Source organism: Chlamydotis macqueenii, chromosome 6 (genome assembly GCF_036417535.1).
Source record: "Chlamydotis macqueenii isolate bChlMac1 chromosome 6, bChlMac1.mat, whole genome shotgun sequence".
Taxonomy (NCBI): domain Eukaryota; kingdom Metazoa; phylum Chordata; class Aves; order Otidiformes; family Otididae; genus Chlamydotis; species Chlamydotis macqueenii.
The window spans coordinates 35,069,452-35,094,230 of NC_141561.1; the positions used below are offsets into that span (position 1 = coordinate 35,069,452).

The 24,779-nt window shown below is 37.3% G+C and overlaps 1 protein-coding gene across 6 annotated transcripts in view; it reads right to left on the reverse strand.

Annotated features, from left to right (window-relative positions):
- Positions 1-24,779, reverse strand: part of GULP1 (GULP PTB domain containing engulfment adaptor 1) — a 175,148-nt gene that overhangs the window by 94,162 nt on the left and 56,207 nt on the right. For all 6 annotated transcript variants that reach the window (XM_086751405.1, XM_086751408.1, XM_086751409.1 and 3 more), the window contains exon 2: positions 9,904-10,024. The gene's annotated coding sequence lies outside the window, so the exon portion shown is untranslated. The remainder of the gene's footprint in view (positions 1-9,903; positions 10,025-24,779) is intronic.

Below are 24,779 nucleotides of genomic sequence, written 5' to 3' on the forward strand. Positions count from 1 at the left end.
GACAATTTTTTTACAGCAAGCTTAGACAGTTGCTCTTTAATTTACAGTTAGTGTAACATTACTACAGAACTAGAATATAACTTTTGAAACAAAGATCTCACTAATATTTCATTAACTGGTAGCTAAAAGGAGATTTCAAAACAGAGAGAGAGAGAGAGAGAGAGAGAAGTGGAACTATGAACAAGACAACGTGTGAACTTCCACCAGTTTTACGGCCCAATTCCTCATGTTACGGCCAATAACATAGCTAAGATCAACAGAAGGGGACGATGACATCCCTACCTGTTCCCTCTGCCCCATGTAAGGATTACTGTGCCCATGCTAATACTGCAGATCACTGAACTGGTACATATTTGAGGCACTCACCATGGGTTCCAGTGAAGCTCCACAGTAAGTCCACTCTCCTCACTATGCTTTCGCGATCTTTCACAGAAGTGGGCATCCTGTCTTTCAGCGAGATGTCCTAGCTGGCCATCTAACCTTACTGAATTCCTTTTGATATCAATGGCATCTCATATTCCTTGCTGTGGCTCTATGAACATCGGATAGTTCACTTGACCAAGTTCTTTGCCAAATGATACTCTTAATTTTCACTTAAGAAGTTTATATCCAGGGAGTTTCTCCTCCAACTGCCCGGAATAAAAGCAGAAGCAATTCACCACCAGTTATCTAATTTAGGAAATAATCATATGTTTACTATACAATTTTCTTCATCTCTTTACTGCTATTTGAATTCAGTATTGTGAAACTTGGGGTTAACTGTGGTTTTATTGCTATTTCATGACACTAAGGGGATATTCTTGTCCTCAAATGCTCTGCCACTGTATTATTTAAAATGTTAGTAGTCTTAAGATCTTGCAGGACTGGTCTAAATGTGTGGTACAAATACAGGTCTGCACTGTTATACTTACATAGCTTCCTGTCAAAAGGATGTTATTTAATTTTCAGGGCTTTCTTTTCCTTTTTTTTTTTTGTTAAAGGGAGCAAATGCACACATAAAAACCAGTAAAACTTTCCAGTGCCTCCTCCTTAGGTTGCTTTGCCTGGGATGCACATTTTTGCCCTGAATTCTCATCCATGTTTCACTTTCAACTCTATCCCATAACTCACCTTAAATAGAGTATGGTTTTTTGGTTTTGTTTTGTTTTATCACACATCTGCATTCTGGCACTGTGTCTATGGTCTCTAGCACTGAACAGATTCATTCATATGAAAACAAATTTTTGCTTTGCTCAGGGTGATGAACAATCTCACTTGTGACATTTACACCTATTGATTTGCCTGTTTTGTAAATACTCTACTACATGTTGATCAAAATTATATAAATTGCATTAGAAGACCTGCACTTTTCATCACAAAATCAAAATGGTTTGGTTTTTTTTTTTTTTTTTCTTTTTACCCATAGAAATAAGCATCCTTTGATACCTCTTTTTACTTATCTGTATTGTATCAGTTTCAAACCGGTACTTTCTCCAGACTCAAAGAGTTAGTAACCAGATTGTATAAAACTTCATGAGTGATAAATGGAAAGCTGCCAGCAGACACTGCTATTTCCCCCCTTGAAAAATTTTGAGAACTATCTTTATTCAATAGACTGCTAGCCATCAGAGATACCAGCAACATCAAAATTTCAGCACAAAATATCACTGTAAAGGCCAAGAACATAACTCAAACGCTCTGCGATATCCACCACTAAACTCTATGCTGGATTTTCACAGAGTCCAAGCTGTATAAGGATACAATCTTGCGATACTTCCAAGTACAAATTCAGTTATGTTATCAATCAGGAGTATTTTTAGGAGCAACGAGACCCACAAGTCCCCAGACCAAAGAAATAAAGAAATACAACCTTGCCCTTTAAATTTGGAACAAATTACCACTTTCAGTCAAGGTTAAAAGACCCTGTTTTATCTTTACTTGTCATTAAGCTATATCTGTGCAATTAACAGAAATTCACTAAACAGCAGTAAATCTTTTCTCTAAGCTCAATGGCAATTGAGTCACTAGAAAATCACCTAGCTTAACTATCTGTTCTTCTTAAATACCCATATAGCTGCCATTATCATAGTATTTGACACCTTTTTTAATCACATAATGAAGGCTTGCCAACTCCATAGGTCAGAGCTGCATTTTATAGATAGGAGGGCAGACAGAGACTGATGCTCTGGAGAACCCATTTCTCCCACCCAGCTAGCGGCAAAGGACGGAACACACTGGAGAGACCCTATTTAAAAGCATACATCAAAAAATGCACAGAATCAGGTGCTGGGAACCAAACACTTGGAAACCAGCTCTGTGCTTTGAGAGAACACCCTCAAAGTAAAACATTCAGAGGCGTAGAAGAATATTCAGATCCAAGTTTTTATTCTGAACAACTCAGCAGAGGGGAGGAATAAACTAGGAGTCTTAAGACTGGCAGTTTTAGATGGACACTGTTGTTCAGGAATCTGTTGGAACACTGCATGAATGACAATTCCCAAAATACACACTGCCTTAGTGATTGAAAATTGCAAAGCACTGAGCCATGTCACTTCTTCCAATGTAACAGAGGACTACTCCTAGATGATGGTAACACAGCAGCCACGTTGTAGGGCTGTCACCTCAGCCCCCAGCTGCTGACACGACTGCTGCCAAAGACAGAGGCAGAAAGGATATATGCTTTTTAAGAGTCTCACATATTAATGTCCTAGCATGGCAGAGTAAACATGTCACAATGGACATGCCTGAGAGTTACTTTCAGGGCAACACATCTGCAAAAAGGATTAAATTCATCCAGAAAAATAACACATTCTCCAAGAAGAAGGGATGAAGGCAGCATGTAGAAGAGGACCTGTGAGAGAATCCCTACTCACCACCACACAACCATGAACCCCAGATCAGCAGAAGTTAAAAAATTAATTTTAAATATATAAGTTCATCTTCACATTTCAGATTCTTTGGAGTGTCCTTGAAAAATGCTTTTATTTTAGGTGCTACAAACTTCATAGGAGGACTTGAATCATTTTTAAAAAAAATGCCCTAGTGCAATATGGTGGGCCTTTATTCCCTGTTACTCTGCATCATTGAAACGTGACCTATTTGGCTATCCAGGTCCAATTTTCTTAAACCTGTTTGGTTTTTTTTTAAAAACAGAACAAAACGTAAGTATCCCTGTCTATTAAAGCAGATTTTGGGTTAAAACTAGCAAGATTCTATTACATTTATCCAGAAATCTCCTTTGTTTGGGTATTTTCTCTCCATCTCAAATTCCACAGCCACTTTAAAATGCAAAAAAAAGAGGTGTTTTAAATAGTATACATATCTAGTGAGCCAATTAGGTAAGTTTTTATTAACAGCTAAATCATGTACCAAGTTTTGAGCTGTCAAAGTAGAGACTTGCATAAAATCCCTCTAAATGTTACAAACGAGGCTGTTATTTACAGCCCAGACAGTAGTCAGGTGAAGCAACACATCTTTGCTCGCATTGGTTTTCAAACAGTTGTAAATCTTGGTCTTCATACTTCCATTCCAGGAGCAAATTAAAGTGTCCCAATTACCAAAAAAAGCTAGTAAAATCAGGAAACAGGGTAACCAAAGTGTGGAAGCATCACTTCTAATACACCTAGGACCTTGAGTACACTTTGGGTAGCTCCAGTCTTCCCACTTCTGTGGTACAACACAGCTAAAGCTGAGGAGGAAAGGGAAGTAGCAACTTACTACAAAAAGGAAGTAACCCAAATGGTGGGGGAAAATGCACTTTACTGCTTCTATCTTTATGTTATTGTTAACCTTTTTAAATTTAGTTATGGTATTCTGTCTGTAAAAGAACAGAATCAAACAGCACGGTAACTCAGATTAACACGATAAACAAATCTGTAAATTTTCCTGTTCTGGAATTAAATTACAAGCAGTGATTTATAAATATAAAACCAAACATGAAAACAATGAGAAAACAAATACAACATGAATTACAATACAGTACCTCAATTCTTAACAAGAATATTACATGTTTTCATGATAAATCCATAACCATCGAAATGTGAAATGTAATTGTTTCCTTGTCTCAAGAGCAGTCCAAGATATACTGCAGTTGATCTTTTCACTCCAGGAGGACATAAAAAATACAAAACTCTTCATACTTGTTAGAAATGTTAACTTTAGGGAGAGAGATCTTAATTTTAAGTCATTTATAAATGAAAATAAGAATTGGCAACAGATTGCACTTGGAAGTTTAAAAGAAAGTCTTTCCCAATTTCACATATCAGGTGTCAGATTAAAAAAAAAGAAATTACCTAATAAATAAGTATCTGCTGTGCAAAGCCATTGAGCTGCTTATCATAGATGGACTGACTGGTTTTTAATTTAATGCTTCAACACGACTCAAAAGTAAGAAAAGAACAAACTTGCACTTAAAAACAGGATTGAGGGTTAGATAGAAGAGGGCTGTCTAACTTCTGTCTACATCTCTACTACAAAGAATAAAACACACTACAGAGCTGTCTCACATAACCATTTGAGTTGACCTCCGACACTTAGATTCATAGTGAAAAAGCATACCTCTACAGATGCAGCACGTGATAGCCATTATATACTCCTAACAAGGCCAGATGATGTACTTTTTGTAGATGGGTAAATAAAGGAAAGAAGTAGTTTTGAGGAGGAATTTCAATAGCAGAAAATCATTAACCCAAGTAAGCATTTAGACAGCGAAATGGCAAACTACAGATGCAGGAATTTCTTCCAAACATGGTTCAAGCAATATTTGTAGTTTGGGAGGGCAACTGGGAAGAATCACAAACACAAGAACAAAATCCATTAAGTTCCTGTTTGTTTGCTTTTTTAAACACAGAATACATGTATTCAGGTTGTTCTCTGCCTTTTAGGAAACCACTTCAGACACCCCTATCACCTGTCATGCTGGAGAGTGACTGGCTAGGACACCATTTCATTCCTTGTGTCATGCACAAAGTCAACCAGGCCATTCTGTTAGATCGCAGCAGGTTGTAAAGATTGGAGCACTGATGCAGCAGGGCATCCAAGAACTTCATCAACTGCATCAAGTAGGGTCCCTGGCTGCTGACACCACCAAACAACAGAACAGGTCTTGGTACTGATGAACCCTTTCTTCTACCGGCAAGTCCTCAGTTCCTACGGTTATTAAATGAACAGGGATAAAGCAAGTAGAATTACATGTCTCAAATGTACCTTAAACTAAAGGGTAGTTAGAGTTTGACCTTACACATTATGCCAAAAGACACTGCAAAACACCCATTTATTTTAATAATACTGCAAGAAGTTTAATATCAAAATGCTTTAAAATGATATAACAGCTTGACTTTCAGAGATGCTAAAGCCTAATGCTGAACTAAAAATAAAAATAACACAACCTAGAAGCAGGTTAAAAACAAGATAATTGCCTATAAAGAAGACCTTAATTAGAAATGTGGCAGAACCTTCACCACCTGCAAATTTTCAGAAGTTTAATCGCCTTCTAAAAAGGAGGGACTCTCTCCCAAATGGCAGGGTATCTGTAATATAAGTGATTTTAAGAAGCTCAAGGTAATACCTTCAAATAGACCTGGAAGAAATTTTCTATTTTCAATCATCTGGCTGCAGCCCTGGTTGTCTCCTTGCCAATACCACAGGCAACAAAGGGAACCAAGAAAAAGCAGTGATAAAACCAGTTGAGCTGTTTGGAAGAGGAAGAGATCCAGTGGTAGACAGATAGGAGGTACGACGGCAGCTTAGCAGAAATAGTGAAGGAGAGAAATGGACCTTTAAATAAGCAGATCATGGTCAACAATAATGAGCACGCATATTTTTACTGGTACACTGAAACTTGTTATGTCCTCTAAAAACAAGATCCACTTTTCAATAAAGAAAATCAACTCACACAACAACAAACAAACAAACAACCTCCCAGTCAGGCAAGCACTTCGCAATTAAGACTTGATTTCACTGCTTTTTCTTGTAGGCTTAAAGATCTATAGGAAGAATTTTCAAGACTCAGACTGTGTCTATAACTCCGCAATCCTATTTGAACACCATCTTAGTATACTGTGCTCACACTCAGAACTATATATTCTCTCTATATACACTCACACTCAGCACTACACAAATACACTACACAAATACAAAAATAGTTTTAATTGTTTAAGATTAAAAAAAATCTTTTAAAAGTATATATTTCTTAGTTATATATGGTTATCATTGCTTATTAAAACATACGGACCCAAACCATGACCTAGTTTAGTTATTATCCTATGAGATACTGGTTTGCATAGTTTTGCCTTAATCACATTGAAGTACATCTATTTAAGAAACAATTCACACAGCAGCTTCCAGTTCTTTTAGAAACTGTACCAATGCACTGTAACTACTCACCATCTAATGGTCTGAAAACCACTTCACAGAACCGTAGCCATTCAAACACATTTCGCTCTGACATAACGATCACTGGTCATGTAAATAGTTTTATATTTAATTAATTAATGTACTCTTGGAGCATTTGTGCTCCTGGCTGCCCTCTGTCCCCAAACACTTACTCCCACCTACGCTGCCCTTCTCCTGCACAGGCACAAGCACTCCTGCATAGCCAAGCCTGCCAGGGAACTGGGCAGGAAAAAAAACCAAGCAAACAAACAAACACACCAAAAATCCAAATCACCAAATGTTGAAGGTTTCTCCTACTACATGCCAATAAAAAGCAAGGACTGACAATACACACTAGAAGGTGGAAGTGCAGGACCATTCTCCGACAACTTCCACACTGGCTTGTACTGTGGTATTGAACTGGAAACCACAGCATTTACGTTCCTAGGACTTCTTTCAGTAAATAACCATCTTTTCTTGGGTGAAGTGACAGTCATAGTTCACTCCACAGAGGGGCTGCTCCAGAATTGCCAGAAAAGACACAAATCAAATTCATTTATCCTCAATCTGCCGCCTCTATACAGCATTCTGAGACATCAGTTCAGCTTGACAAAACCATTTAGATTCGAACATCGAGACAAATTCTCTGTATCTTATAAAAATTGCTTTAAGTAACTAAACATAGCTCAGAACTAAACGTACAAGAAATGCAAAACATCAGTAAATGCAAAAGTCAGAGTTCATTAGCTTGCTCTAACTGCATGAAGACATTTTTATTATGCTCATTTATTTGAATAGGCTATTAAAATATAAATCCAAATACAGAGTCTGGGCAAACAAATATTATGGCAACTTCGATGAAACAAAGCTTTCCCAATGAAATGTTAAATGATAATTCTGTATTAAGTGTTTCCTTAATCTTCCTTGAGATTTTAACTTCATATGCACATTGAAAAAAAAGAACACAAGGAGCATTATGTTATCTGTTGTATTATCCCATTGGCCCCTCCTGCAGGTCTCTAGAGAGTACTTAACAAACACTAATTTATGGTATTATGCTCTTGGACTTCAAGTATCTCAAATTCCACTTCAGGGTATTAGGCCAACTGCTGTTTAAATTATGTGTAAATTAGCTGAATCATGACCCTCCACTGGAAAAATCTGTCTTATAGATCGTGTCCTAAGGGAATTTAATGCTGTAATGACAACTTACCACTGAGCTAATCAAGAAGCAGAAAATGAATTTTAAATTAACTAAAGCAGAGGTACTGAAAAAAAATAAAAATCAATAGTGTTATCCAGCTGAACCAGGTCATGCATGCTAGAACCTCCTACCACTTAGTACTGCAGTACGCTACTGCTGCAGTACAAACAAATTTTTATCCCTATGCAAAATAACATAAGGAGGTTAAAACCTTTCTTTTACCTTCACTACAGTGAAAATTAGAACAAGTTCACCATTTTGAAGTTTCTAGACCCTGGCACTGTTGAACTGATTTTGGTAATGTCAAGTGATTAATCCCAGCCCTAAAGATTTCTCTGTGCAAGTCTATGTATTTTCCATGTAACTTCTGCTGTAACTTTGCAATGCTGCATTCTTCACTTACTCAGTAAGTCATGGACACTAAAATTACACACTTGTTTAAAAGTCCAAGGATTCTATGTTCTTAAAATAAAAGACTTTGCACATAAAGGCAGCTTTGCCTTTTAATTCCAGAATTCTGAACACTACACAAGCCTGCTGCAAATCAGCAAAAGAATTTTTATCTAAAGCATCTTAAATAAATCTGTTTCAAGTAAGTCTACATCTACAAAATGGTTCTGTGTTGTGGACTAGCAATGAATCTTATCAGCATTTTTCACGGATGGCTCTGGCTTTGCCCCACCCTGCGGAAGGACAGACCCATCAGACAGTCTTTTTCAAGTGCAGAGATAAAAGGAGAATCCAGCACATACACAGGAGAGATCTTGAGTTGCTGTTGTCAGAAAGAAACAATCTGTCTCCTCCCATTTGTTCTCAGGCTACAGGATTCTTTTGCAAGTGGCATGCTTTGATTTTTTTAAAATTATTATTTCTCTTCCTCCCCACTCCCCTCCCTTTTTTTTTTTTGTCTCAGTTCCAATCTGCCCTGTGAGAAAGATCTTTCAACAAGATTGCCTAAGTAGTGAACGAGTGTAAGGAAGAAAGCTAAAGATTTGTATACCCATTGTTTTCTTTTAGAAAGTAAGTCAAGACAGACAGCCTTTCATCCCAACCATCCAGGAAATGAGAACCACAGGACCTGGCTGAGACAGAATTGGGAAATAACAGTATGAAGTCATAAACACATACCAACTTCCCGAAAACCAGCAGTAACTGAAGTCATCCTTGGTCATCCCAGAAGATAATGCCATAGCAACCACTCCAAATCTAAGGAACTTTTACTTGAAACATAGCATTTGCACACCACCTATGCTGGTGGAATGCAAATCATCAGAGAACTGCACACTAGTGATCTGGTTTTGAAAAGTAATGAAATCACGTGAGTAGTTTGAAGAAACTACAGTATCATACCAATAGCGACCTTGGTGCCAGATTAAAGATAACCTTTGGGAAAGCCAGCAGCATCGACAGTCTAATCTGACTTCAGCTCTACACTTTCTCAGAGGTACTTCAACGGATTTGGGGATTTATAATCAAAGGAAGCAATATGCACTTGCTCTAAAGCACATGGCTGCAACTGAAATAAGCAAGCCAAGAGAAGGTTTTGTTAACCTCTAGAGTACTAAACAAAGGCTTTTGCTTATCCTCACCTCAGAACAATAACAATTTGCTACATAGTTTTTGCTTACCTTCCTTTCACTGAGCTAAATGAAACATTCAGTTGTCCAGAGGCTGCTAGTTCCCTACCCACAGTTAGAAAATATTTAAATTACTTAATGCTTCTGACAAGTATATCACAACCATTTCCATAAATAAGATTTTAAGTCCCCAAATTTTGCCTTTTATCAAAGGAAACCCACAACTACTGCCTTTCCTTTATCCAGAAAAGCCTTTCTGTCTACGTTGAAGAGAAGAGAAGCAAGAAAATTGCAGCTTCAGTGGACTGTAGCAGTGTTTTTGGTCTAAGCACTGAGTTATCAGTTCTGGAGACAAGACAGGAATAAAAAAGAAAAAAAAAAAAGTATGAGGAAAAGCCAGTCTCTACCAGTCATGCCAACAAGCAGTATTCTCCGACTCAACAGGATTACTGAACCATGGTTACTTAGACTGTGAGAGCTTTGGGTCATCAACTTGGTCCTGCCATACACTCAGCAGCTGACTTCACGTCAAGGGTACTGTTTAATAGGGGAAATGGACAGGAGCACCTCTCTAACCCCTGACATCTGTCAACTTAGCCTTTTGGCTTTGTTACAAGCACTCTAAATGGAAAAGTAACAAAAAAAAAAAATCTAACTCAGATCATTCATTCCAGTCTTAAAAAGAATCCTCTACTCAACCTAAGAAAAATTCAAATATTTGCATAATCCTTTTCTGTAAAGCAGTTTGTAGCAACAATTAAAACAGCTTACCCTTCTGTATTCAAATTCCTTGCCAAGGTACAGAGCAGACACCAATTCACATGTGGAACAGATCACTCATTTGTCAGCATTTGTGAAGCTTTGTTACTGCTGCTTTATAGTTTCTCGTGTACTAGAATAAAAAGAAACAATGATAGATATTAGTTGTGAACTAGTGCATTATCAAAGCACAGAAATTATTTTCTCATTTTAAGAAATTTACTCTGACCAGCGTAATGAAAATATACTTCACACAATCTTTTTAACAGAATTCTGCTGGCAAAGTCTAAGTCAGACCAAAATGCTGGGAGCAACAGAACTGTATTTTCAAAGAGGAATTATGATTCAAATATTTTTGAGTCTCACAGGCTGAGAGAGTTGGGGCTGTTCAGCCTGGAGAAGAGAAGGCTCTGGAGAGACCTTACAGCAGCCTTCCAGTACCTCAAGGGGGCCTACAGGAAAGATGGGGAGAGACTGTGCAGTAGGGCCTGTTGTGATAAGACGAGGGGTAATGGTTTTAAAATAAAGGGAGGTAGATATAGATTAGATACTAGGAAAAAAATTTTTACAATGAGGCTGGTGAGGTACTGGAACAGGTTGCCCAGAGAGGTGCTGGAAGCCCCATCCCTGGAAACGTTCAAGGCCAGGCTGGACGGGGCTCTGAGCGACCTGATCTGGTTGGAGATGTCCCTGCTCCTTGCAGGGGGGTGGGACTGGATGGGCTTTAAAGGTCCCTTCCAGCCCAAACTGTGCTATGATTCCATGACTTTCCCATAATTTTGTTATCCACAACTACCCTACACCAACAAAATAACCATTTAACAGACAGAACAGTAGCTTGATCATTTAGTAATTTAATTCCACTAATTACGAGATGCACAAGGCATGCAGCATTAGACCAAAATCTTGCTCCTTTCAAGAAAAGTCAATTGGTAGTCTCATTTAAAAAAAAATAAATAAAATACTGCACTCCTACAGATGCTAAAAAACGCATCTGTAGAAATGGTACCACATCTTGTTTCAGCACAAGGAAGTTCAGTCCACTCCTGTAGAACCAAGAGCCAAAGAAGCCTGCTCCTGCTCTGTTTCTGGTTTTACCAGGGAGTAGAATGTGACCTGGTTCCTCCTAAGTAACCCCCTTGGCTTTCACTCCTTGATGTTCTCCATTTTAAGATATTTACAGAGGATTTTAAAATACTCTTAGCCCCCATTAAATTAATAACTGACTCTGTATCTTCCATACATTCCTTTCATTGGTCCATCTTTTACTGCCTTAGCATAAAAAAAAAAAAAACCCTCATCTTTGTGAGGAATATGAATTCGTGCTATTTCTTTCCCTTCTTTTCTTGTTTTTTTTTTTATTTCATTTCTCTTTCCCTGACATGGTTGGTTGTTTTTTCTCCTTCACTTTAAGAAAAGAAAACAAAACAAAAACAACCTCATCATATTATGTAGTTCTTCCCCACCTTACCCCACTTCATCTATTAATTGTCACAGGTTTTTTTCATTAGTTCTCAACTGAGTTTCACGTAAATCCATCCAATTAATTATGTTTTCCATTTTTCTTTAGTCATTAGTCAAAGTGGCAAGTAAAACCAGATGACACCAATGCCTCAAGCACCTCATTTGACAACTTCTGATTTGATTAATTACTTTTTTCTTTTACAGTCAATTGTTATCAAGAACCACAAAGGTCTTGTATTCAAAGATTTAAAAATCATTTTTCAATTAGAAATTGGAAAAGCAAAAACATCAACAGCTTTTCAGCTACAGCACACAGCCCACCAAAATTACAGTCTGATACTTACCCCACTACAATGAATAAATAGGTGATACAATTAAAAAAAAAAACAAACAAACAAACAAAAAAACACAATTATTTCATAATACAGCTCAACAAGATAGCATTATTCAGCTGGACTGGTGACTTCTTCTCAACCGACCCTTTCTTGAAGGGCCTTGTTAACACCTACTACAGCTGAAAATGATTTACTATGGTCTGCTACTGGATACTACTACCAGTCACAGAAGGACAGATTTATTCTGGCACCACATAAGAACTAGAAACCTACTCAAAGGTACTCAAGGAGAGGTTTATTTCAGTTATTACCCTGCTATTAGCTCTCTGCAGCCTGTTAGAGATAACATATCAAACCTTGAGATATATCTATATTGTTCTAGGCTGCAAAAAGTCTGTTTGAATTTTTACTTCCAAAGAAACAACACACCTCGCACTTCTTGCCATCACTTGAGGGGTTCAAGAAGCTTTATTTGGATTCACGTACCCTCAATTGTTTCTCAACAGTCAAGCAGCTTTCTTGCTAGTTCTTTCCTTTGTATTTTTATTCAAAATAAAGTTATTCGGGTTGTGTTTTGGTTTGCCTTTTCAATCATACTTGTCTATTTGTTTTCATATATTGTTTTCTTTAGCCTGCATTTTCTTTTTTCATTCAAGTCAAATTTCAGTAACTAACTAAGAATCTATTGCAATGAGAACAGATTTGTCAGGGTTACTCAGTTGAGGGCCTGTTATTTTCAAGACTATTCAAGTATTCTGTTGTGTTTAAAATTATGATTTGTTAGTATTCCATTTTTTATCAAAACATAATTCTTACCACTAGATCACCCTTATATATTCATAGAAACACAAGAAGAAACAGCAGTAAAACAAATAACAAACTTGATACTGAGTACTTGTCTGAACCATCTTTTTTTTTTTTACTTTTGTCATCTCTAAGACTTCAGGATCATGCAGGCACATGACATTTATGAAAACAACATTATGAAGTTTTCACTGTGGCCTCAATTCCATAAGAAACTTAAGCTCATATTAAACTTTAACCTGTGAGTTTGTCTACTGAAAGGTACCACATGATCAAATATTACTCAAAGTCAGATCTAGATTCTTACCTAAAGTTCATTTTCAGTTGATAGTTTCAGTTATCTACTTCAAAATAATTGCCAGTGGCTCAGCAAGTTCATTAACGAAATCCTTTAACACTCAATAGGGTATGTCCTTCAGACATGCTGATCTGTACTGTTTGTGTATACCACACATTCAATACTGGCTTTTTATCAACAAATTAGTAGAAAAATTCCACAACTTTCTCCCTCATTTTTCCTATAAACTTCTTGTTAAGAAACAATTTAAAAGTCTTTCAAAAAGCAGCTCTTGACAAAAAAAAAAAAAAAAAAAAAAAACCAAAAACAAAAAAAAAAACCCACACAACTTGGAAAAGAGAATAATCTGAAAATTATTCCTTTCTGTAATCTACAAGAATGCATTCTGCCTTTCATGCTCTTCCTGAGGCTTCGTAAGCTAAATCCAGAAAAGACCCCAAAGGTAGGGCTAATGATATAGTACACTAGTAGAATAAGAGCAGAGTGTTAATACATCAGAAACGTTTTCTAATAGGCTCTATACTGCACCACAACATGACAATTTCACTGCCTTGTTTTTCTGCCAAACAAAATGTGCATCAATTTTAGTAATTAAGTAATACATCATGCTCACCTATTTCACTGAAGGTCATTTGTGTAAGAGAATATGTTCTGGAGTTAAAACACACAAAGATTTTTTTCCCTGGCTACAACGTAAAATGTATCCTGTACCATTTCATCATCAGACAGTACTGAACTCAACAAGCAAGTATTTCTTAAATTTTTGTTAAAAATTCAATGCACAAGGTAGAGAAGTGGCAATTTCAGCTTTTGTAATAAAATATCTTTATCTCTATTCCAAACCTGTACTATGTAGAAGTCTGATATTCCAGACAGAAGACAAAACCATTAACCCACTCTGCATTTAATTACTTCGTTGCTCTACGTAAGCCTGCACAGCAGAGCACCTTCCATCTCCTTGAAGGCAGCAGAAGCTCTAAATTCTCAGCACCGCCCCTGCAAACTCAGGTTATAAAGACAGCATCCACTCTAACATTTTCCTGTCTACTAACATAGGATCAAGCACAGAAAAAGAGTCTGAAACATGTATTTAAGTGTTATTCACACCCAGATTGACACTTCACTCATGAGATTTGAACACTGCTTAATAAAAAACAAACAAAAAGCCAAAAAAAAAAAACACCCCAAACAAACAAAAAAAACAACTTTAAATGCTTTTAGTGGCCTCTCCATACCATTTCTAATAACTACACAGTACCAGGATTCCAAAAGTACTTTCCACAGTGAAAGCAGAACAAGGGAAATGTTCATAGGACACTGTGGAAGGCAACACTCATTAACGCAGCGTTCAAGGCTGGATCAGAAGGAGTAATGGAACAGGGAAGAATCACTGATTCAATAGCTCTACTCTTTTTTGCTTATTTGCAGCTCACCCTTCAGTGCCTGAAGCCATTTGACACAGCATTCAGAAACTCATTCATACTGCACTGTTCACAGTCACTGTAACGACTACCTCAAAAATTACATTTATAGAGCAGGTCTCAGTAGAGGGACTTGGGTGTGCAGCAGAAATTTATGGCAATTCACCAGCTGTATTCAAGGCACAGATATTTCAGAAATCATGTAGAGAGGTTCTTCAGCTGTTATTATCAGAAAGAGACATGGAAGTCCCTCTGCTACGGTTTGCTTTTGTACAGAAACCAACAGTTTGTCTCAAGAGTACGGCAGCAGCTCTTCAGCTTTGAGTAGTTGGCAAAACAGTATTTGTAACATGGAGTAGCACTACCTTTCCTCATTTACACCTTCTGAGGATTATAACAACAATAAAAATATTTTTAAGTGCACTATATATAAAAATCAAAGAATTTTTTCACTTACACATGTCAAAGAGTTGGCAATCACGCCCAGGTCAGTACTACCCACATCATATAACAACATATGGGAAGGGAAGAACACATAAAACTCAACTATCAGAATACATTCCAAATCATAGAAGTCCCCCTATGTTGTATAAGCTCTTCCTAAATATTCTGGTTTTACTGTACCTTTGAGAAAGGGAAGATGCCTCTTTATAATTATAGCTTAATGGAAGCTGTGCCAGCTTCACAAGACACCAAACAACATTTAGTCAAGGCTATAAAATCTGTGCAAGGTTCAGTATGCTTGACATCATCTCAGGGCAAAATATTCCAAACCATTTAAATTTTGCTCTTTGAAAATTCTTGGATGAGTAACCACACTTATCCTACCAGACACACACAACAAATCTGTGCAAATACACTTATCTTGATTACACTATTTAAAAAAAAAAAAAAAAAAAAAAAAGTCTAAACCTTAAATCCACATGAAACAAAAGAGTCTCCACAGTCCCCAGTAGTTTCAACTGGGGGTTACACTCATCCCTGTTGATCTATCTTCTTCAGTTCACAGATGCATCCCCTATTGCATTCTTACATAACTTCCATGTGATTAATACTCTATTCTGCAAAATACTTCACTTTTTTTTTCCCCCCCAGGGTCACAAAAATAATTTTTATAGATGTTCTAGTCCAGAAGATGTAAAAAAAAAAAACAAAAACAAAAACACCTGCTATTCTGTTGATACGATTAAAATAGTCTATGTCTCAGCACCCTGGTATCTATGTACTTCATATTACTATTGGTTTTACTAACCCAAAAGCTAACGCTGACAATATAGGGTATTTTTAAATCTTGGATCTGTTATGTAATGCAATATGATCTTGATAATGCTAATATGTAAACGGCTAAAGTAAATTCTAAAGTGAGCGATAAAAGAAAGTACAGTTGAAGTACTCAAAATAATTGAAGTCACCCTGCAATATAAACGTTACAGTAGTGCCAGAAAATTATGAGCTACGCAGATGAAGGAAGCAAGCAGATAGAATATGGATTACATAGTAGCAACTGTATTCAAGTCGAAAAGAAACCTCTTGACAAGTCCTATGGTTGTGTAAACAACCTGTTTCCCATCCAGTCTTTAAAAAAGGTGGAGGGGCTTTGAAAACTCCAATAGGGCAATAAGAGCTTTCAAGGAAATAAAAATGAGCAGAACAACTAGTACAAAAGTCAAAATCCACTAAGTCAAGTTCTTCTCTTAAGGTTAAATTTAGGGAGCAAGGCATTAGGGTGCTTCTCAAGGGAGGAGACTTTTTAGAGTTTAAAATCATTGTCCTCTATACAAGGAAAAGATTAGGGAAAAAAAACCCAACAGATTAAGTAAATTACCAGATTAGACATAGACATTTCTCACAGTTTAAATAGGAATGTATTTGCAAAGATGAAACTAGAGATGCAGGCATTCTTACGCAGGGAAGAAAAATCAAAGTAGAATATCGCTTAATTCTTCTGCAGGAGAGAAATTTATCCCAGGGATATTCTGAAGATACCCAAAACTAGAGAAATGACTACCCTATACAGTCCTATCACAGGATGCAACAACTATTTTATTCCTACTTTTTAATTTATGTCCACATAAAATTTAGATTATCTCTGGATCAGAGCAAGAAAAATCATACAATTGCAGAGAAGTCACAAAATCTGACCACATCCTGAAGAACCGAAGGCAAACTGAAGAAATGCCATCTGTCTAAAATCCTGCTTATCCTGCAGCTTCCTGACAGGCAGCAGGTCCAGTTATGGGTACACACAAATTGTTTAAATACATTAATACAGGCTGCTTAAAACCATCTCAGAGCACATCATCTTTGGGACACCCATTTTCATTTGTCTCAGCAGGTACTCAGGCAGTGCATCACCACTGACAGGTCACCAGCTGCGGGGCTCAGCAGAGATCATTCCTTCATACTCCCCCCTACAGATACTGGGAAGGAGTACAGGGGCATTTTTAGCCAGCTAGCAAAAGTCACTGGCTAATCTGAATTACAGGGCTTAGCACAGACAAGCCAACTGTGACTCACTGACTAGCCTTCGCTGCTGTGATGAGGGTGGATCTCACCACCAGAACAAACAAAATAGTCAATGAACTCTTTTTAATTTCAGACAATGCATTTCATATTTAATTTCTCTTTATAATGTCATTAATTTGCTCTATTATTATTCTCACTAAAAATCAGTAACGTAGAAAACATGACAATTTACATGCTGCAGGAGTGCTGGAAAACAGATATTTTCATAAAAACACAAAAGAACAATGAAGAGTGAAAATCAGGCAGGCCAGCGACCTTATTTCTTATCTGACTATTAAATGTCACCTAACTGTGCCTCAACTGCTGATCCGGAGAACGGAGACAGTATGTGTGCACCAAGCTGAAAGAGCAAGCAAAATGCTCCTGAAAAAAAATCAGAGCCCCGCAGGAGTTTTCAGCTACTGGTAGCTGGTATTTACTTTGGAGAGCAAATTAAGTAGGGGAAGCTAACAGAAATTAAAATACATTTTGCTGTATGGTAGGTAAGTACCATGTATGGATACAAATCTTTTACTACTACATGTCATTTATTAACTTTAACTCTCTCCAAAATATTTATAAGAAACTGATTCAAAAGTTATCAAACAAGAACTCAATACAGTTGTACTGTGAAAAATAATGTACAGCTGCTTGCCTTACAATGGGCAGTGCCAGCCTGGAGTTCATTACCTAAGGAATGATCACACAAGATTTTCCTCAATAGCAAGTCCTTACACACATATAACCCCCTTATTCTCATATAAACTGATGTGCAGATATACATACATACGAGCTAATTGTTTACAAACATAAATACAGAAGATTGTCACTATACACTTTAACGTATATTATAAAAGATGTCACAGAAACAAGAAAAATTCCCTGACTAGCTAATATTTGTATTCTGCTAGAAAAGAACAGGATGAGAAATCTTTAAATGTCTGCAGTGTCAAAAAAAAAAATCCAAACCAAAATATTTGACTGTCAGAAGATTTTAATTCACGTGGAGATTTTTAAAAAGCTTTTCCGATGTATAGTTTCACGAAGATCATGACAGTCTTGTGAAATCAAAAGAACAGTGATAAATCAGCACAGTAATTGACTAAAAAAATGCAAAAGGCCATGATTTACTTCTCCTTATGTCTTCGAGGAATGAACAGAAGGAGTACGTATAAATGCAAGTACATACACTTGTGTGTGCGTATATGCACACATAGAGCACCAACACACAATTTCTTGGCATTTTATACTTCAGCTACTGATGTTAGCAGTACTATTCCCAAGAGAGACAAAAAAACAGGCAAGAAATCTTTCCTTCAGCTGTTTGCTTCTTTCTCTTTCAAGTGGTGATGAGACAGGGAGAAGAATGCAAGGCTCCGAAGTTGACGTTTTACAATCAAGAAGCATAAACTTCTTGATTTAGGAGTTGAGATTTGGAACTCTTTCCTTTGTATACTTTATAACATAATTACAGTATTGCTTTTTGCTCAGCATGACTTTGTTTTCTGTGGACTCAAGAGTGTGAGGACCACAAGAGCCAGTGTTGCCCGCCGACAGTAAAAATACCTCTGCCTTCAAGAGCAGCTTTGCCCTCTAAAGCTATTCTGCACAGCACTGAATTTATTGCCACAGGATCCCTCTTCACTGTAAAAAAGGTTTATATTGTAACCCTGCGTGGGGCGGGATTTACCTTCTGGTAAGGATGGTTTCCTCACACAGCTGCTATAGCCCGTCAAGTTCAAAGTATTGCGTTACCCAGAAATACTGCCCATGCACATCCACTGCAAAATTTAGAGGCATATCAAATGAGCCCAGAACATATCACGCTCACCATGCAGCAAAAAGTGGTCTCTACAGCAAGAAACACCAGTGATGCTTTGAGGACATACTGCAAGGGCACCTCTCTCACTAGGAAATCTTGTGTAGCGATAGGAAAATAACCTATCACTGTAAAATCGTAAGTCAAACATTTAAGATGACCTGTTAAGCACTGAATGGAAAACCTCATGAAACATCACTAACAAATGGAGATGAGAATAATTAAAAAAACACTGTAGTTGTAGTACATCAGATTTCAGTGTGTACTCCAGCCATTACTTGTCATCACATTAAGGGAAGACAGTTGTTATAAACATTGTCTAAAGACAGACATAAAGCTGGGAAGGCAGCTACAGGAGACAGGAAAGGTGGAAAATAAACACAAGTTAAATTTCCTTGCTGGAAAGGGAAAAAAAAAAAAAAATCTACAGCAGATGACTATATGAAATTGATTCCTCCACCCCACAAAGCCTTGAGAAATATCCCCTTTACATTTCAAAAAGGACAATCTTGTACTTAGTATGTTAAGCACACAAAGCTGAGAGTCGAGTGAGGAATGCCAGGAAAGAGTGTTCCAGCTTGCTAAGCTGACACGCCAACAGAAACACAAGGCTGTGGTTAGGTTCAACTAGCTATCACACCAGTTATTCACTCCTGTAAAAGCTGTGTTTTTCAGGCTTTGCTTGGAGTCCAAATTGCAATACATAAATTAAGATTCCTTCCAAATAACCACGAACACACTTCCTGACTTCTCTTTTTAATGGGACTTCAAAAGATCCATACATCGGGGCAATCCTGTGCTCATTCTCACAGCCCTGCTCAGACACAGACAGACAGAGAGTTAGAGACACCGAGATGCGTCACACAGCGTCAGCCTGAACTTCTCGGCAAGCACCGAACTTTGTTCTCAGACTTACTACAGTTTCGTTACTTAAAATCTACAAAAATCCAGAGAACTGATTGAGACCTGTGATGAAGGCCTGCTCCTCAACCCTGGAGTCAGGCATGAAGGTCGCCACATCTCTGTATTTAAGCACCCAGATACACTGATTTTTCAGCACAGATTCTCCGTATCTAGCAGTCCAATAAAACCACAAGCAAAATTAGTATTCAAACCTTGCTCTGTAAACCTGCAATCTACCTGTTTCAAGATGATTTAAGGAAGCACGTAGTCTGGTTTTTTCCTCCTGTTTGGATAGCAATTTTGATTTAAACACTCTGACAAGTTCCTCATTTGGGGCCAGTATTAAAGAAAAGAAATGTTTTTATCCAGTGATAAAAGTTTTATTAGGCTTGTGATTTATAACAAATTATTTAAATAAAGCCAGGTTATAGATGACAGCTTGCTTAAATCCATGCAGCCCAGAGCTGCATAAAACAGAATAACTTGAGCACCATGCCCTTGAAAACATGATTTATGATTATTTAATCTTTCCACAAATGGGCATAGAAAGAAAACAGAACTGTTATGCCTGGAAAATAAAATTGTCAACACAAATACTGTAGCCCGAGTCATTTTCTAAATGGACATATTACTTCCCAATAACAAATACGTTTGCTCTGTATGTAGACAGAAAGTAGCGAGCAAATGCATTGACCATCAAAATATAATTGAGTTTTATTCCTCAACACTGGGTTTATTTAGGAAAAGAACACAAAGAATTTGAAGTTTTTCAAAGAGTACATAAAAACAGATTAGGAGCTCCAGATCATTCGACACTCAATCCCAACTAACTGCTACCTCTTTTAACGTAATGTGGATAGCAGCCACATACTGATATACAGTCACATTTGGAGCAACTGACAGTGACATCACTTCATATGAGAAAATGCTCTCAGTGCAGAAATTATTCAAAAGATGAAATTTATATGATATATTAGATGTATCTAATTGCTGCTGTTATCAGAATTCAAGAATAAAAGTGATGTCAGAATCTACAGCTTCAGTAACATTCAGGATTCTTAATCAAAAATGCCATTATTGACTAAAGCTGGAGAATTTTGTACCCTGACACTCAACCAACTGCTAAAGATCGGCAAGTGTTCAGAGATTAGCCCCTGCCATCTGCACATGAATATGTATCAAGTGTTCATTTGATTAGGAAAAAAGAAGTTACAGTGATTACAACTAAAACACACAGAGGATAATTTAAAGAAAGACTAAAGAAGGGATTTCAGCGCACAGGACTCCTGGATTCCTGTAGCAGATACAATGACACCATCAGAACATACACTGACCCTCCAGATATCTTGCAGTACATCACTTCTAATCAAGGCTTCAAAAACTAATTAAAAAAAAACTAAAAAAAACAAAATTTTTTTTTAAAATTACATTTTTTTAAAAAAAATTTAAAAATAAATTAAAAAATTAAAATTAAAAAAATAAAAAAAATTTAAAAATAAAAAAAAATTAAAAATTTTTTAAAAATCAGGATACACAGGCTGAGACACTGGCACTGCCAACATGAAAGACTAACATTAGTGAATCTGTCTGAAGTCAAAAACTCCATCCAGCTTCCAGGAAAAGTTGTAACCTGATCCACTATCTTTGCCTAAAAATCTGAATGGATTCAAACTGCAGAATGATTCTCTCTCTTAGTATTTTGAGATCATATAGTGAATGTTGCTGCCACATACACCTCACAGAAAGCCTTTACCTGAGCTTTCAGACTCTCCCGCACATTAAGTTCCCCTGACTAAATCTCTGCTGGGCTGTTACACTGTATCCCCTTGGGTTTAACAAAAAAAAAAGTTTCCTGTTTATTACTATTTGACAGACCTACACTTGGAAGCACTATTGATTACATCACTTTTGCCACCCTGCAATGGCCTAAGCACACCCGTTTCACAGTCCTTCAGCCCCAGTCTGGATTTCCATGATACTTTAAAGTATCTCAGTTGAAACTGGAACCACTTGGAGCACTTGGGACCCTCCTCCCACAACGCTAAACTGTGGATCAAGGTACACTGGACAGCACCTAAATTAAAGCCCTTCTCTGCTGCATGCTACCTCCCACCACTCTTTCCACGTGCAGTATTCAATGGATTTTAAAAAAATAATAAAATTAAAAAAAAAAAACCAAAACCAAAAGCTTCTCATTCTCTACTATTTTATATTTTATGTTATGACTGTGTCATAACACAAAATTAATAGGTAAAAGAAAAAAAAACAAATAGAAAAAAACCCCCAGGCAACTAAGTGGAGTCATGAAGAAAACAATGCTCAGGAAAATGAGGGGAGAAAAATGCATCAGGTATTCACTAAATAAGCCATTACTTAGCAAATTATAATAGTATTTCTCTACAGTGATCACGGCTTTTAAATACTCACTATTACTCTGCTTTTGGCTACACTCCATGCATTGGACACAATATTATAATCCACCCTTGGCTGCATCCACTTGGTCCTCGGTTACAGGAAAAGAGCATCCAACCAAGGTATGACACTAACAGTCACTGCCCTTGTGAATGGAAGCAATGCAAGGAATAAGGGTTATGAGCTTAAATCAAACTCCCAGGATTATACTAATATTGCAATACTATCCCATAGGAAAATTAATACTCATCTGAAAGAAAATTGGCTTGGTTGATGCAAGACATAGTAAGACTTTAGAAGCATCACCCACCTTCATCCCTTACATTTCATCCTGTTTTTCCAGAGTAACTCAAGAAAGAAAAGAAAGAACGAAAGTGCAAAACCAGAAGTTGCACAGCACAGTGCATGGAGCACTGGAGTTACATTTGTAGCATCTACAGCAACTTCCTTGGCATTACCTCAAATTGCCCTGGCCCCAGAGACATTCCCTCTCTTTAAGAAAAATCATAATTGCCATTAGACACAGGTGGTGAATAACAGCTGACACTATGCAAACAATCCACTGTTTAAACTAAGACACATTTCAGGATTTATTTATATGATGTAAGATGGTAGAGAAGGTTATATACAGCATGTAATTTGGAATTTTTCCATCTTCAGACATGTTTTAAACATGAATAAGTAGACCGGATCCAGGAAAAGGTAACGGAGGCAATACAAAAAGCAAGAATTCTAAACCTACATTTAATTATCAATTTCTAAACTGGACTATATATGGAAATTATTTGTGATTCACTGTATATTTTAATCTAAAATAGAGATACTGTACAGGAACTTACAAAATGGGAAAAAAATCCTTCAGCAAGAAGTCAAAGATTCTCTTTTTGAAGTATTTTAGACAGGTTTCTGAACTATATCATCAGATAAAGGTAATCTGCTTTTTAAAAATCTGTAAGACCGTTAAGTTAAATCTTCATATGAATTTTTAAAAGCTCTCACAGATTTTTATTCGCTAAACACATTCCACTATTAAAGCCTGTTCAGCTGTACTCAGTGACCTTAAGTCGGATATACTCCAACTTTGTTCTGCAAATCACATTACATAAAGCAAGGATAACACTACATCATCATGAAAAAAACATATTAGATTGATAAAACACTTTTAGATTAGAAGCTCAAAAATTATTCCTGAACCAAAGCTATTAATACGATTAAATTTAAACATCTCTGACAAGTTGCAAGCAAAGCAAATTCTAAATGCCACCTACAACAAATATAACACTCCATATAATATTATTTCAACATCGTATATATTTCATTCAGGTTAACCTGAATGCAGCAATGCAAAGGCTAAAGAAGTTTTACTAGATGCCACGCATCATTACTTTTCCCCAAGGTCTCACCACTAAAGCAAGCGACTCCCATGAGTTTCCAGGAAATAAAAGGCATCCTGCAGTACTTATGTGGCTCTAGAAGGCTGTTTTCAGATTCCACTTACACTAGATAAAACACACTTTCGTCCTCATCTTCAGCTCCATTACAGTAATGATCTCTAAGAAACCAGCAAGCACCACTTCTACCACCACCACAGCTGCATTTCACATAGATATTCTCTACAACTGTAAGCAAATCCACTCACACTGGAATGAAGTGCGACATTCCCAGTCAGGCACAGGCAATATGCTTTATCTTACTCTGGTTCCCAATAGTTCTCTCATATCTCCCATTAAAAACCAGTATTTGGCTTTGTCATAATTTGGACGTGGTCACCCCTGCAATGGATGAACAGGTCAAGGTCTTGGCGAGGTCATTTATCGCTGTAAAACACGTTCAGTCTGACCTGGCATAAAAGCAGAAAGACACGCAGTGAGCTAATTAGGAGATAAGGTACAGTCCCCTCCTTCCACTAAAGTTTGATCTTTTAAAACAGGTGAAAAATATCTTTATTGAAACTCTAAACTAGTTATAGTTCTTACTGTTCATATTCTTTGGTAAATTTATCTTCCTGACATATCACCCTGGTTCTAGTGCTCATTTTTCAGTCAGTAACTGCTCTCTTCCCCTCTCCCTGTTTGAAACCATTTTTCAGCTCATATGCATGTCCCATCCTTAATTTTTCCCTCCTTTCCTTTCTTGGTTAAAACCTCCCTTTGCTGAGATGACAGATGACAACTTATACTGACAGATGACTGGAGACCAATTCCCACAGTAATCCACAATTTCTGGATGAGATTGCTACAGGGACCTTGCATTTTGTGCTCGGCAACAGACTGCTGTTGCTGGCTTTGGACACCATGCTATTCCAGTTAAACACAACTATGATGGCATTCCAGTGATGTCATACCTGGGAAACACTTGACTAAATAAGGGAAGATATTATAGAATCCTAGAATCATTTAGGCTGGAAAAGACCTTTAAGACCATCGAGTCCAACCATAAACCTGGCACTGTCAAGTCCAACACTAAACCATGTCCCTAAGTGCCACATCTACACCTCTTTGAAATACCTCCATGGATGGTGACTCCATCACTTCCCTGGGCAGCCTGTTCCAGTGCTTGTTAACCCTTTTAGGGAGTAAATTCTTCCTAATACCCAATCTAAACCTCCCCTGGTGCAACTTGAGGCCATTTCTTCTTGTCCTATAGCTAGTTACTTGGGAAGAGAGACTGACACCCACCTCACTACAACCTCCTTTTGGGTAGCTAGAGAGAGTAATAAGGTCTATTGCTTCTAAACCATCTCTAAAAACAATTGTATTGTTAAAAGGGCCAAATGTAGCACTGGCTGTACAAAAGGGCAACCATTATATACTCACAACCTGCACTGCTACTCTGTAGCCTTCGATGCAGTAATTTCTGTGTCATCACCACTTCAGCCCATCAGCACCTTCTTGCCAGCTTAAGGATTTGAATCAATCCCTCCTTTC